This window comes from Chiloscyllium plagiosum, chromosome 36 (genome assembly GCF_004010195.1).
Source record: "Chiloscyllium plagiosum isolate BGI_BamShark_2017 chromosome 36, ASM401019v2, whole genome shotgun sequence".
Lineage (NCBI taxonomy): Eukaryota > Metazoa > Chordata > Chondrichthyes > Orectolobiformes > Hemiscylliidae > Chiloscyllium > Chiloscyllium plagiosum.
Window position 1 is genome coordinate 9,813,800 of NC_057745.1, and position 16,562 is coordinate 9,830,361.

General features: G+C 39.6%; 1 long non-coding RNA gene across 3 annotated transcripts in view; it reads right to left on the bottom strand.

Moving 5' to 3' along the window:
• The window catches only part of LOC122540936, a 186,360-nt gene that overhangs the window by 157,763 nt on the left and 12,035 nt on the right, over positions 1 to 16,562 (bottom strand). Inside the window, exon 1 of one of the 3 annotated variants that reach the window (XR_006309460.1) lies at positions 1,134 to 2,268. The exons of the other annotated variants lie outside the window; for them this stretch is intronic. This is a non-coding gene — a long non-coding RNA (uncharacterized LOC122540936). Of the gene's footprint in view, positions 1 to 1,133; positions 2,269 to 16,562 lie in introns of those variants that run through there. 3 annotated transcript variants of the gene reach the window in all.

A 16,562-nucleotide genomic window follows, 5' to 3' on the forward strand; every position in this document is an offset into this window, starting at 1 on the left:
CCCACCCTCCTCTCACTTATCTCTCCACCCTTCAGGCTCTCTGCCTGTATTCCTGAAGGGCTTTTGCCCGAAACGTCGATTTTACTGCTCCTCGGATGCTGCCTGAACTGCTGTGCTTTTCCAGCACCACTCTAATATAGACTCAGGTTTCCAGCATCTGCAGTCATTGTTTTTACCTAGTACTTGGTAATCATCCTTTTGAACTATCTTGCATGGTTTTACAAAATTTGATGCGCTATATAAATGTAAAGTTGTTTAAATTGTTTAAGTGGATGTGTTTGTCACTTGAAAGATCAATGGTTTTGCTCATCCGTAATTGCCCTCCAACTTGTAGGCTTTATTGGGTCAGTTAAGAGTTAACCTGCCAGTAGGTCTGGACAGGGTAAGGATGGTAAATTTCCCTCCTAATGCCATTTAGTGAACCAGATGGAATCTTACAACAATCATTGATAGTTTTCAGACACCATCGTGGAAACCAGCTTTATATCCCACATTTAACAATTACATTTAAATTTCAACAGCTAGTCTAGGGAAGTAAGGAGATATTTAAATTCTGTGCCTAGCACGTTAGTGAATTGAAGTTCTGTTAGTGATTTTATGGTAGTGTTCCTATTTCTAGCTTAGAAGGCCCAAGTTCAAGTTCCAACAACCTGTGCCAGAACGGGTTGATTAAAAGTATCCACTTAAGTATCCACTTTGTGGGTGGCACGGTGGCACAGTGGTTAGCACTGCTGCCTCACAGCGCCAGAGACCCGGGTTCAATTCCCGCCTCAGGCGACTGACTGTGTGGAGTTTGCACGTTCTCCCCGTGTCTGCGTGGGTTTCCTCCGGGTGCTCCGGTTTCCTCCCAAGTCCAAAAATGTGCAGGGGTCAGGTGAATTGGCCATGCTAAATTGCCCGTAGTGTTAGGTAAGGGGTAAATGTATGGGTGGGTTGCGCTTCGGCGGGGCGGTGTGGACTTGTTGGGCTGAAGGGCCTGTTTCCACACTGTAAGTAATCTACTCTTAATTGCGTTAACTTGCTTCAAGAGGCAGCGTTTTGGTTCAGAGCAGTGTGGGCCTAAGGATTTTGAGCTATAGGCTAGCCTTGCACTTCAATGCTGTTCTGAGAAGCTACTCCACTATACAAGTTACCGTGTTTCAGATGAGACGTTACACTGGGAACCTATTTGTCCTTCAGGCCGGCTTTGGGCGATGCCACTGCGTTATTTTTGAGCAGGGAATTCTTTCGACAAATATCTCACCCCTTATTGTTACCATCAGAAGCAACTGCCTGCTTCTTTAACATAGTTCTGCAAAATGTGCTCAGTACAAGATGAATGGTGTATTTGCCTAGCGAACGACAGTGACGGCGCTTCGAAGTAATTCATGTGAACACCACTAGATGATTATGGCGTGATTTTAAAATTTACAAAATGCGGCTCTCTGCGTTTCACTTTTTTTTCCGGCAAAGCTGTATGATAACATTAAGAAGCCGTACAGTCTTTCGCTCTCTCCACCCTGGCCTGGATTATTTTCAGGACATGATTTGGCAGTTTCAGGTTAATCTCAGGATCCAATTCAATCGTGTCAATCAAATCTCTGTCGCAAAGCTACTAATGGATGGCTGCATGGAAAGGAAAGACCCAATAAGTTTAAGTTTATTCAGCATTGACTAACTGCGGACATCGATTCCAAATGCACTTCTCGGTTAATTATGATTTTTTTTTCTAACGGCAGGAGATGTCTGTATCTGAGGACAATGTAGAGGATCTGATAAGGAAGGAACAGGTGTAGTTACAAACCAGTCAGATCTGCTTGCTTCACCTCGTCAACAACACGAGGCATTTGAGACATCTAAATTGTTTAAAGACAATTTTAATTGTTAAGATCAGAGGGACAAGGCACATGTAGTTGACGGGAGAGAGATTGTACTTTTCAGTAATAATTTCCTTTGAAGTTGGATAAATGTAACTGTGTGGGAGTTGGCTTCCCGTACACAGAGGAGATAATGAGTTAAACGCTCTCCATTTGCCTGGTTGAGGTGCTTGCTCGACATAAATGCAGCTTCCAGGCCCTTTTGTGTTACCTTTCAACAAGAGCATTTTGCCATAAGAGCCCTTAATAACAGGTCTGATGTGTAATTTGGCATATTTCGCCGTTCTTTTGGGAGCATGCGGCTCAATGATGGCTTCAAATCTAAAGAGATGTTTAGTTACTTGTTTTAATGCATAGCAGTAATTTCCCTGTGATGGGCAATATTAAAAGGAAATGTGTACAAAACAAAGGGACATCATCAATAATCCTGATCCCCCTTCCATCCTGCACAGATAAGTATTAAAAGGGAACTTTAAAACACACGAATCAAATAAATCAGTGGAATGGAGTGTTGGCCTCAGCTTTGGAGAGGGTCGGGGGGGTGGGTGGGGTGGGGCCTGGAGTGGGTGGTGATACAGTGGCAGGCACGGCCTGTGTAATATTGTAGGTCATGTACCGTCACACCTGTAGCTAGCGGCAATGTCTTGGAACATGTGTTATGTGTATCATAGCTTTGTTATTACATACGTGCAAATGCAGGTTTGTTGCTGCTGATGCTGTAATTATGCCTCCTTTGAAATTCCTAAACTTTGAGGAAACAAAGCTACGAAATTCTAAAGTTTGAACACAGAGCACTGCATATAAATTCTCAACTCTTTCTAGTTTAATTTCTCCGCCCAGTGCAAACAATTTAGACTCAATTATGCTCATACATTCGGGTGAGGATGCAATTCACTGATGTACGTGAATGTTTGGGAGTGAGAATTGGTATATGTATCTGAGAGTGTCTGTGGGGGAATGAGACTTTAACAGAAATTGCTGGAAAAGCTCAGCAAGTCTGGCATCATCTGTTCTGAGGAAGGGTCACTCGACCTGAAACGTTAACTAGGACTCGTGGACACAGCCTTAGAATTAGAGGGGGTAAATTCAGAACAGAAATGCGGAGACATTTCTTCAGCCAGAGAGTGGTGGGCCTGTGGAATTCATTGTCGCGGAGTGCAGTGGAGGCCGGGACGCTAAATGTCTTCAAGGCAGAGATTGATAAATTCTTGATGTCACAAGGAATTAAGGGCTACGGGGAGAATGCGGGTAAGTGGAGTTGAAATGCCCATCAGCCATGATTGAATGGCGGAGTGGACTCGATGGGCCGAATGGCCTTACTTCCACTCCTATGTCTTATGGTCTTATGGTTAACTCTAATTTCCCTCACAGATGCTGCCAGACTTGCTGAGCTTTTCCAGCAATTTCTGTTTTTGTTTCTGTCTTACAACATCCGCAGTTCTTTCGATTTTTTTTAAATTTAGAGAATGAGACCTAGTATTCGTGAGGAAATTAGTTAATGTATGTGGGGTTAACTGAGTGGAGAGTTAGTGTGTGTAAGGGAGCGAGAGTTAGTGTCCCTGTAAGAGAATGGACGTTTGTGTAAAGGAGGAAACGTGTTAGCCACTGTGAATGTATGGGATAGAGAGTTGGTCCATGTAGGAGAATAAGGGTGAGTTTAATAGAGTGAAAATTAGTGTGTGGAAATGTAAGGGAATTAAAGTTAGTATGTCTAAATGTGAGAGATGATAATTAGTGTGTATCTAAGTTTGAGAGTCTCACTTCACCGTGCAAAAGTTAAACGATTTGCTGAACAAGCTGAAATTATTTTCACTGCGTTTCCTTCTGGCGAATCAAAGCTTTGGATCAGCAGCAGTCTTTTGGAGCAGGTCATAGAGAAATCCTTTGAAAATCTATCCTACAATGTGCTGCATATGGGAGAGGTACAGTTCACAGAGATTTGGTAGCTGTGTTCGAAACCCCCTTCAATCCATTGTACGGTGTCATTAATCTAATTTGTTAAAATCACAGTGCCCCCGCTCTCCCGATGATTTCTCTGCTAATTTGCTCTATACAGCAACATTTTCTATTTATCAGTCACCAATCTTTTAACCTCAGCCCAAAGCAAAAAAAAATCCTTTGATAGGTTCAAAGCGATGAGAGTGAATTAAGCTGCACTGTTTTAATGAACGCAGTTGAATGGGATTTTGAAAGGGCTGCAAATGGAGTCGTGCCCTACAGCCTTCTGATGAAGGGACTCGCATATCTTTAATTCGTTGATATTTAGTTGGTCCTTTTTAGAAAGGTATGCCAGTTTCTCCCCCTTATGAATGAATGGTTTGTAATATTGATGACTGTGGTTGTTACCAAGACAATGGCGCGGAAATCTGGACAAGCCGCCCAATTATTTCGTAACCATGTGCATTATTGTGGGGAGAATGCATTTAATAGTGTTATGCAAATAAAAAATCATAATTGCGGCGGGCCAGCGTCCGATGCAGGAAGACATCGCCATTCTAAAAGTCTCGATTGAGGTTTACAGAGAATATCCACAACTCAAAAACCCCAGAACTGCGCGCAGTAGCTACAGCGAAGCGCCAGTGTGGCAAAGATTACAAGAGCAAGCGACCAGCAATTAGCTACAGACCAGCATTCTCTCCGCTTTCCAACCACCAGGCAGAACCATTTATATTTCCAGGCCAGTAAGCATTAGTACATGTATTCGGCGTTAGCATAAGAAAAGAAGAGGCCCTGTGAACTCCATTCACCTCCTGACCCTCTCCCCGGTGCTGAACAGCAGTACTCTCAGACTCCCAGTCTCTCCGACAGCCTTTGACTAGACCCAGGATTTCCAATCGGGGTAATTTAATATAGCTTAAGCCTCTGTTCGCTTTATTTTAAGCCATTCTATGGTTTGTTTCATGGCATTCACTCCTCTCATCCATCATTAGAGATCCTTAGTTGTTGAATGTAAAGGCCTGATATGAGACTACAACTTCCTTTTCATGTACAGAGAGAAGGAGCGAGCTGGAGTTCTATATAATGGTTAAAACATTCCCAAGGACTCAGTCACTCGTGATAAAATGCCCAAGCACTAACAAGGCCAGGGGAGACGTGAATTTAAACGGGAAGCAGAACTCAGTTGATTTTATTCTGTGATTAGTAATCATGGCCATTGTGTAAATAATCCATACCCCTCATCTCATGTGGATTAAGTGCTAATAGATTTTGAACAGGGGAACTGTCTATTGCTGAGGAATAGATACACGTCCAGTGCTACGCGTGGAATCGTGAGACCGTGCCTGGGACTGAAATACAAAGACCCCTATTCATTGGCCGATGACAAGCGGAAAATCTTCATTGAATAAATGAATCAGAACGAATCAAATGAGATCACGTGGCCCAGCTTCTACATTCACCTGCAATCAAGTTTTAACTGAACCGGTCTTCATCAGACATGTCCGATAATATTCTCCCATGGCCAAGTTAGAACTGAGTTGCAAGTAGAGGGTAGCTATAGCCAGACAATCAGCCTTTACAGTATTGTTCGAGGCAAACTTATTGAGTATCAGAGACGTATCCACCATCACTTCCTCCAGCGTCAACAAGTAGGCCACACCGAACAAACTGCAAACTTTATTCAGAACTCAATCAATGTTTTGCAAATATCCCCTTTTCAGTTTCGCCTCCTTGTGCTTCTGAGTCGGACACATTACTAAGAATGCACTGAAACAGAACTAATTCGCCCGAAGCCCTAAATTTTGCGAACTTTCCTGTACTTACTTACAAGAGGCTTTAAGTTCTTTCTGAAATCGTAGGTTTGGGAAGTCTACGAGGGTGAAACAAATAATCTAAATTGCTTCATGCACAGCCTTAAGACGGCGAGAATTTCCTCTGTGTGTGTGTGTCTTGTAATGGAGAGGAAAATTAATGGCATTCTTGAATATTCACTTATTTGAAGCACTGCACTTATGCAGACACTTCCAGTGTATCCTTAACCCCTCACGGTCCATCAGCCAGTTGAATGCCTCTGGAATCCAGGGTCTACATAATATCCCAGTTACACCTCAGGTCAATGCATTCAGCCACATCAAGCAGTTCATTACTGAGGTCAAGAGGTGGGAGTCTTTCTGATGGGCTTAAACATTTCATTATACCCCTGGACAAATAAGAGAGTCAAGATTTGGTGGTAGTAACCCAGGGATGTGGGAGATTAAAAATAACTCCACACTAGGTGGGTGTGATGAATGAAAACCTCTTTTCTAGCAGGAGTCCTGTTCGGCTGGCAAACCTGAGTGCAGGCGACGCGCCATACACACTCGAAAATTGACAGGTTGCACGACAAAGAACTTAGCTTTCTTTAACAATTTTTGAAAACGGTCCAAAGTGCTTTATAACCAATGAAGTAAATGGAATGGTGGTCACTGCTGTAGTGCAGGAAATTACGCAGGTCGCGATAAACTAACAAGTGACCGGAAGGAATTTTAAACAAATACTTTCAGAGAACAAAATTATAAGTAGGTGCATCATAAAATTTCACATCAGCCCTTTGAAAGGTCGGGAATTCGTTAGAGTTTAAAAATTAACTTATTAACTGAAACTTTAAATAAACAGCGACCCTGCTACAGTGTAATTGAAACGATCTAACTGCATTCCAATGGTGACAGACATACTGGGGCTGTGACTGTACCATTTATGTAAGACTACTGCTGGTACAGCTCTAAAAGTCTTTGCTGGAATCACTCCCCTTGCCGAATGCTCCTGTAAAGGAATCATTGTCCTCAGGTTGATGTTAAGAAACCCAGGCCGAGCTCTACATGCCTGGTGCGCAAAGTATTTTGTATGTTCTTCAGTTACCTGATTAGTCTACTGTCAGTTGGTCAGAACGCAGTGGTCACCTCGCTTTTTTTGTACCTGTAACAGGATTGCCACTCGACATCAGTTTAGAGCTTTTACAAAATATCAGAAATAGCAGAAAATGAATTGCACCTTGATATTTTGCACAGATAGTAGCTATGAGGAAACATCCATTATATATTTAATGTTGGCATTTTATGAATCATTAAAATATATCATTCTGTACTAATAACGGCCTGGTCGGAGGGGATGAGCCTTAGGAATCATCCAGATTTCCACATTATAATTCAAGAAAACCTTAAATTCTCTTTCTGAAAGGATAATTATATTTTTACACAGGAAGAAAAGAAGTCTTTGAATATATGTATATAAAAATAAAGTGGCAGGTTCTTTATCTTCTCTTAAAGAAAAGTTCAATTGGCCAGATGGCCTTTTGTTTCTCCGTTTACTTATCTCAATGGTTCATATATAATTAGTGTAGGGCCGGAAACAATCATCTAGAATTGAATATTTCACTAGTTACTGAAAACTAAGAGGACGCATTTTCCGCCATCTTTCTTATTTCATCAATGGACATTTTAAACTGTGATTTTGCTCGTTGAATGGAGTGTTTGTGGCCAAATGAGTTTATATTGAATTCTGTATTAACCAGTAGCATTTTGTACTAACTTTTATCAACAGGAAAAGATACCCGAGGCTTCTTTTTCTACATATCAAGCTACTTCAGACATTTTAATTACATTATGATTGCTTGGTTTCTCATCGTGCAACATGTTAAGCTAAATGTAAAGAATAATAATAAGCTGTTGACGAGAGGAGGTTATTGGAGAATTCGACGGGTGTAATCGGTAGTATAAGACGCAGTTGTGAACAGTCACGTACAAGGGTCATATCATGTTATATCGATTTATAACAAATGGGATTTAATCCTATTACATTTACAGTTTTCACAGCAGATTAATGTTGTCGCACTTATTCAGCAAATCTTATCACAACTCAATGGGTGAAATGGCCATTTAGTTTATGTCGATTACTGTTAGAATATCATTGGTATTTATTCTTATTGAACTGCCATCCAAGGCATAAAATATACAGATATAGCTCTTACAAGGACAGTAAAATCGTGGTCTATGAAGACAATTACCAACTCAATGCTGACATACCAATCATTAGATCCCGATACAAACTATGTGCATATATCAAACGTCCCCTGCGCCCTATTGCATGCACTCGATAAGAAATACCAACTGCCAACTATTTTTCTCAGAATTTTAGCTTTGATGAGTCTTATTATTCAATATTATTCAAAGAGCTCGCAATTGTAAAATAAGCTATTTTCATGCTTACACCTTTTAAAACATTGTTAACTGCATTTCAATGTGAACTCACAGCAATCGAATAAATTTGTTACTATTTACATTTATATTTAAGCAGTTTGAACGATTACTAACATTGACTTTCCACATATCGAACAATTAGTGACTGCATTTTATTTTGGAGCGAATAGCTTCATACATTCGTGGAACTAGAAGGGAATGGAACCCGATTTGGAACAGTCCCAGCCTTGATGTGAAAAATTGGGAAGATTTATTTTAAAAGTCCTTGATGTGGAACTTTTAAAAAGGATCTTTAAAGGGAAAAAATATATAACTGCAAGTTGCTGCTGCTTTTCATGCTGGCCGGCTCCACAAACCATTCTTCAATCCTGCGCAAATCTTGAACGAAAATCAGTTCTAATTAATGTAAAGGAACTACAAGTGTGCTAACTAAACCAAGGGATCTCATATTCCACAGAAATTATACTGATTTCTATATGATCACTTGAGGATCACTACTTCCCGTGAGGTTCAATGTAAATAATGTGTCCCCTCTTCACATGTGGCTGTATTGGGACATACTTTTCCGTTCTGCAGTAAATATTTCAAATTTAAAAAATGAAGTACTTACAGTCTATATTTGACCTACAAGTATTAGTACTAACACTAGGTGGAAGTAATGGAAAAGTATTCTATTTTCAAAGGCCAAATTTCCATCCTCCTCGTACTAGAGACTGGTACATCATTCACAACAAATAGCTGGCTTAAATTATAATGTTGCGCGGTTTGATTTGTTAAATTCCTTTTTTTTATATTTTCAGTTATAGCCAGGTGTTCGTTTCTGACAATTTTCGGACACCCAGCTGTACAGATTCACTTACGTAATTAGTTTATTTTGGAAGGAATTTAATTTGGGACTTTTCGAGTTCATTTTTCAGAACACTGATCTTAGCATTCGTTGTTGTTCGGTCTTATTAAATATTTTCCATTCAAACTTGGTTCCCAAATCACTGTTGAAAATCTTAAAAGCAGGCAATACTCAACAGATCAGGCAGCTTCTGTGGAGAGTTTCTCTCAAGACAGAACCTATTCAATTTTTAGTAAATTGATAATATGACATCAAATTTCTTAGTGAATTCAGAATCACAGTGAAATTCGGAAACACAGAACATTAATAATGTGACAATGATGGGATAGATTCGGAAGTATACTTTAGAATATGCAGACTAAAGTATTTGATATTTTGCCTTTTCGATTTACTTCGAAAATCCTTAGCCTTCGATTTTATGTTTAATCTTAATTTGTACACTTTGAGTATTAAGACTATGGCGACCTCATCATACGTTTGAGTATTAATTACCAAGCCATCAATGTGCTTGTTCTCCGGCTATACAGACTGCTCGAATTATTTGGAGATGTGCTTAAATCTGTTTTGTAGTCATATAAATTGTCTTGCTAATGTAAAACCTGTTGTAGTCATACATTACATCAGTCTCCCCATTCTTTGAATCCTCTGCATGTTAGCCGAATAGAAGACACGGATGTTGAATTTGGTCCATTAAATTCACGATTTTAGGTTCATACGATCGAGGAACTCTCTGTTGAATTTTAGGATTGTACATGCAGAAACAGGTCCATTAAGAAAAAATAACGCACCCAGTGCCACTTAATGAAATTGGAATGAACGTCAATGTCAACAGACTCAACATGAGAAGCTTACTACCCATGTCAACATCCACTTCAACTGAAAATGCCAAATAACGTCAGAAATTAGGGTATTTATAGTTTAGCACTCGCACTATCTTTGTTAAGGACATATTTATAAACTGTGTTCAGCAAAGGTCCACTCAGAGACTTCAAATCCAGCGTCTTTTCTGCGTTACTTATTGGATAAGGATAAAATGATCGAACAAGTCAAATAAGAAATATGTCACACTTTTAGCAAGTCAACCAAAGCCACAATTAGTAATATTGCAGGACAGGCCAAAGGGCAGGTAATGTTAAAAGAGAGACGGGTCAGTTTCTTAACATTGGAAGTGTTCAAAAACTTGTTTAATCCCAGCAGTTTGCTCATTCGGGGACTTTTTTCAAAAAGCTAATTTACACTTGAGGCTTTGTCCTTTTTTCCACAAAGGTAACTCCGTCCTTGATCATTTGTGAGTTTCTCTGTTGTGAGAAAATTATATGCTCGGAGAATGATCCTTTTTAACTGTTCAGTCAAAACTCGATACACTGTTCAGGTACTAATCTGCCATCTCTTGCTATGGATGTCTGTAATTTATACTTAGTTTAAATAGGCGATATTACCCAAACATTGCCTATATTATGCTGAGTGTTACAGTTTAACACTAACAATGATATAAATTTTATTGTGACAGCACACAGGGAATAATTACATGTCAAAGAGGTGACAGGTTACAGGGTGGTGAGGGCGGTGATGTCTGTGCTTTGAGAAGAAAGCATGTCACAAACTGAAGTCACGTGGTAAGCCACAAGCTTCTCTATCTCAGAGGGGCTTTAGACTGTAGGCTGTTATTCAGGAGCAAGATGTCGAATGTTGCCAAATCTATTTTTTATCCCAATTCCGTAATCAATGGGTAGAGTTTTTACATTCTGTAGACGCATATTATGGGTACCAGTACCGCCATTGTTACAACAGTAACCTAGAGAACTTGGATTTGGCACAATTTCATTTTAATTTATTTTCCTCAGAGGTCCCTCGAACTTAATCTTTCCAGTGATCTAGCAGTTTTGAATAAAACAAAGAACTACGGATGCTGGACATCTGAAACAAATACCGAAATTTCCGGCCGAAATTCGGTAGGTCTGGCAGCATCTGTGGGAAGAAAGCAGAGTTGAAGTTTCGAGTCCGACGTCTCTTAATCAGCACCTCATCTGATGAAGGACTCGGAACTTTAACACTGCTTTCTTCCCACAGATGCTGCCAGACCGGTTGAGTTTCGCTAACAGTTTCTGTTTTTGTTGGAGTTTTTAAACTCTCCACAGTAAAATTGAGTTATGACTGGAAATACAGCTTTAGTTTTTTTTTAAACAAGGGAGAGAATCCCGAAAGGGAAAACATAGATGCTACCGAAAGTAAATACCACACATAATTTGGATAGAAGGTTCACCGTAGTCTCAGTATAATATCATCCCATTGGACCTCACTTCACTATTAGCAAAGCTTTAATTTTTCCGATGTACACTTATAACTTGTGTCTTGAGCATCGTTTGCTGATTGTTCGAAATTACTCTTTCATGAAGCTACAGACCATTGAGAAAATTGTGTTAATCGCTCAAAACAGTTTACATCTTTTTAAAAAAATCTAATTTCTGATGGCTACCCCTCTTTATGCTTCATTTTCTTTTAGTTTCTAGAGTAGGCATGTCTGCTTTAGTCGTTGTTTGGACTTCATTTTTTGCTTCATAGTGTGAAGAGAAATCAAAATGTGTCCTGGCTAGCCGTTCTTCTGGTACAATCATGTTATGAATGCGTGGACGCCTCGACCATCAATTCTTTGACATCGCCACCTTTCTAAAATGGAATGGCGCTGTTATGACGAAATTGAATGGATTCTGAGGTGCAGTCATGCCCTAAATAAGTTTGTCCATCTTAACTGTTGTGTAAAACTTAGTAAACCTTTAAGAAGCGATCCATTGTTCATTGCGATAGACTCGTCATCTTCCAATGCAACGATTTTAACATCGTTTCAGTGCTGTTGGGGGAATGTTTAAAATGTGTCTTGTGAGGAGTTTTGTGAGATAGCTTATGACTCCCTCTGACAATTTGTTCGAGGATAAGGGAATATTATCAACGTTTCTTCTTTTATTTCCAGACTTTTGTTTTTTTGTGTGTGTGATTGATAGTCCCATTTGCCAGTGTATATAGTTTAGGATTTAAAGTCTGACACAGACTAGACAAGAAAGTGTTTGCCACTTTCAAACGGTGACAAGAAAAAAAGGGGAATTTTACAGCAAACCTGAAGTAAAATACAATCAAATCAACTTAAGCCATTCACAACTACAACTTATATGATATTTTTCAGATTCCCTTTTCTTGGTTTTGTAGGACATATATCACCAGACCTTAGTACACAACATTTTACTTCCAAACTCGGGCCCCTCGAACCGTTAAGAAACATAAGCTTATCTACAGAGACAAAAGCGCAGCCAAATCTCTTGATTAAATTGTGGTCATTGCTGATGCTGCTGTTTTCGATTAAATAGATGTATGCAACAATTTCCACCTTGAAGTTTAAAATCCTTCTGTTCCAAAAGGAAAAAAAAGTACCTGTTCAATGTGGTACCCGTTCATTTTTTGCAACCTATCGTAAAGGTACAACAAGGTGCCTCGAACTGGCGTTGTATCAACTGGTCGCATCGGTGATTATTAAAACAGGCTAATAGTGAATTAAGCCATTCATCGGCACAATTATTATCTGCTTTTTATTTGGCTGCGCAGTATCCGTCACAGTTTAGTTGCAGATAATTAATAGAAAGTGATATTAAACGGGATTGCAGTATGTTATGCAAATAGGTCATAAACAGCTCCAGCCCAAGTTTCTTGTATCGGTAATCTGATGCTTGTATTTTCAATGCGATAATATCTGTAATACATATTAGGGGAACTACCAGTCATTAACTAAAACGAATTGACATAAATGTTATTAACAGGTACCTACATAGAATGGGCCTGTGGCTGTCGTCTGATTTTACAGCACTAAATCGGAACTGTATTGATGTTTTACTACAAATTTATCCCAGGTTTCTTCACACTGAACAAAAGTAAATAAATAAATAAATTAAAGGATACGGGAACGGAGTAAAGAAAATGGAAGCAGCTCCAATTTGGAACGAGCATCACATTCTGAAAAGCTGTCTTCTGCACATTTACAACACGTGCCTCAATGTCTTAGTGAGTGGACCTTCCTCAGAATTAAATGTGTTTGATATGAAATGACCTCATCTCTGATGTTAACTTGATTTTTTCCACCTCTCCAATAATGCAGCCTTTTTACATCGGTCTGACGTCCATTATGGAGTTGAAAGAAATTAATATTTTCCGGAATGGAGTGGTAATGTCCCGTATAAGCATTTTAAAAAGGTATAAATCATTTTTAGGTTGAGTTCGAAGTGACATTGCAGATTTCTAAGTGTGAGCACGACAAAGTCCATCTGGGTTGTGTTTGCACGGTGGCTCAGGTAGCACTGCTGCCTCACAACGCCAGAGACCCGGGTTCAATTCCCGTGTGTGGAGTGTGCACATTATCCCCGTGTCTGCGTGGATTTCCTACCACAGTCCAAAAATGTGCAGGTTAAGTGAATTGGCCATGCTAAATTGCCTGTACTGTTAGGTGAAGGGGTAAATATAGGGGAATGGGTATGCGTGGGTTGCTGTTCGGAGGGTCTTGTTGGGCCGAAGGGCCTGTTTCCACACTGTAAGTAATATAATCTAAACTACAGGCTCAGTTCCAAGTGAGTAGCATCTTCTTCGTTGTACCTGACAGACAGACTGGACCCTCTTGCGGTGCTTGAAAAATGACATCCAACCAGGACATTACGTTTTAAATGCTTCTCAGAAAACGGCTCCCTTTTTGTTGTGGCGGAGAAGGGTTTCTGTTATTTTCTAGGGTTTGTCAGGAAAGGTGACAAGATATTAAAAACCTACACGTTCAATTAGTAAAAAGCATTTCCGAGGAAGGGAAATGATTGGCCACAACGCCTCAGTGATCCATTTCATTGCGAATGCTGTTGAATGGTATATCCAGCGTAGTTGACTGAGGTGATTAAATAATAGGCACTTCATGGACTGGAGTATAGGGGGTAACAAATCTTGCCTTATAGAGAAAAAGAACCAGATTCTGACAGTGAAGGAGATTATTTAAGAGTTTGATTTGACGCTCTTTGAGAGTCATTACTCCATTAGGGTGACAGATTTCACTACGCGTGTGGTGTGGAGGCCGATTGCTTGGTTAGATTAAATTCTCTATAATGTGGAAACAGGTCCTTCGGACCAACAAGTCCACACCAACCCTCCGAAGAATAAGCCACCCAGATGCACCTAACACTATGGACAATTTAGCATGGCCAATTTACCCGACCTGCAGGTCTTTGTGACTGTAGGAGGAAACCCACGCAGAGAACGTGCGAACTCCAAACAGGACAGTTGCCTGAGGGTGGAATCGAACCTGGGACCCTGGTGCTGTGAAACGGTCGGTATCGTTTCTACCTTATAGGAATATATTTCATTTGATCCTGAGATAATAGTAACGATATAGACTCCCACACGCAGTTCACCCTGAACAGTGCCTTAACATTTTTTAAAGTGCACACCGGGGCAGAAAATAACGCCGTGCATTCATATAGAACTTCTCACGTAGGAAAAAGTCCCAACGTACTCCAGAGATGAAATCAAACAAGAATAAACGTCGATTCTAAGGATTTGTTAGGAGAGATGATCAAACACGTTGAAAGAGCCTGCTTTTAAGGAGAGTCTCAAGGGTTAACTGGGGACTCAGAGGTCTCGAAGGACGATATTCAGAGCGTGCAACCCCGGCAGCTAAAAGCTGATGGATGAATGTTCAGAAGGATATGCAATAAGCTGGGTTGGAGAAATAAAGGTTTCTGAAGGGTCGTGGAGGCATGAAGACATGAATACAATTAAAAACTGGAGTAAGAATTCTAATGCATAAGGCATGGAGGTCTGGGAGCCAATGTCTCATCAAACATAGCATAGGTCGGTGGAACGTGGTGAAGAGTAAGATTGGGTAACAAAGTTTTCAGTCAGTTGAAGTTTACATTGGATATGAGATGGGAGGCCAATTTTCAAAGCGTTTAAACAAGCCAGTTTGAAGAGGAACCTTGGATGAGAGTTTCAGAAACATACAACCTGAGGCAGGTGCAGGGGCACACCATGTTTTGGAGGGGAAATCTTTGTGATGGCAAGATAAAAGCATTGGAAGCTTAAACTGTGGTCAAATGGACAACAGTCTGGTTCAACCTAAGAATTTGGTCAAAGTGGGAGAACCAAATCAATTATAAAGGTACAGAGTTCATTGTGGAGACCAAAGTCAGCACTAACTGAGGGATACTGCATCTGGTTTACAGCTGGGTGTTGGAAAAGAATTTGGGAGCAGAGAAGCAATGGAAGAATTGGGAAAGGTCAACTGTCAGTTATATGAATTTCTAAGCTTTGGCATAACACAGTCTTTATCAAACACCAATAGCTCTTATTCAATGACATTTCTGAAAATCCAGCATCAGATGAAGAGTTGAATCAGTGTGGCATTTACACTTTCCACATTTTATTTTTCTTTTATGTCTCGTTGAAGTTACACTGTGTCCAGACTATTGTGAGCATCAGCAAGAGAAGACTTTCAACTCACCATTCAAGTATTGAATCAGGCCCAACTACATAAATGAGAAATAAGGAATTCATTTCGGTAGCAAGAGCTGAGAAAAAAAGTATCACCCATAAACTGCTTCTGCTTTCCCTTAAATTTAAAAAGCAAAAAATCATCTGAACATTCAACTGCATTTCAATCAGTGACTGACTCCAATATTTTAATTAATTTCTGTGTTTTAAACATTTAATTAAGTAATTGCACAACCTTTCATTTATTCCAATCTTTCTTATTCCAATCACTAAACATTCCAACTTTGATGAGATATTGAGATTATCACATCATTCCTTATTCAATTTTATTTTTTCTCTGGAACTTCAAACCCCTTTCTCTCTCCCAATTTTCCTACATTCTTAGACAATCAAACTTTAAACACTGATTTTTTTTTTGATATTCAGTCAGTGCATTTTATTTAGAAGGTTGATGTTTGAATGTCTCCAAAAAACATTTCTAACATGCTCATCCTCCAACACAGCTCTGAAAGTGATTCCATTGACAGAGGTGCAGTTCTTCAGATACAACATTAAGCCAAGACCCATCAATCTGTTCCATTGCATGAAAATATCTTGTAAAACAACTTGGTGAGCAGAGAACACTTCAAATTTCCTGTTCAAGTCTTCTCTCAACCAACATTATAAACAGGTTGAGTGGTAATTCATAAAATTAGAGTATGTGATTATTTGCTATGCATAACATTGGCTACGAAAGAACAACTGCACTTCAATCCAATTCAAGACATTTAACATATACAAACATGAAATTACTTGAAGTATTTTTGCCACCTTCGCTTCCACATTTCAACTCTTGTGCCTGAACTAGAATATTTTTTATTTCAATTTCTCCTTAAAAAGAAAGATACAGCTGGCCTTGGCTGCACCAATTAATTCACTTCTGTTAGATTTCTTGAGTTTCCCTACTGTACGTTGGCAGGTGAAATATTGGTTCTTGTAACTATGACATACGGCTTTATTAGGGGGCAGACAGCTAATGTTTTAGTAGGTTAAGGAAGCACATAATGTAAAATAAAATCAAACTTGCCAGAGACACAAAATTTAATCCCTACTCTGATTTGAACATGCTACTGTCAAACTGAACAGCATATGAGGTACAATTGACCCCATACCTCTAATAAAAGGATACCAGTTAGAAAG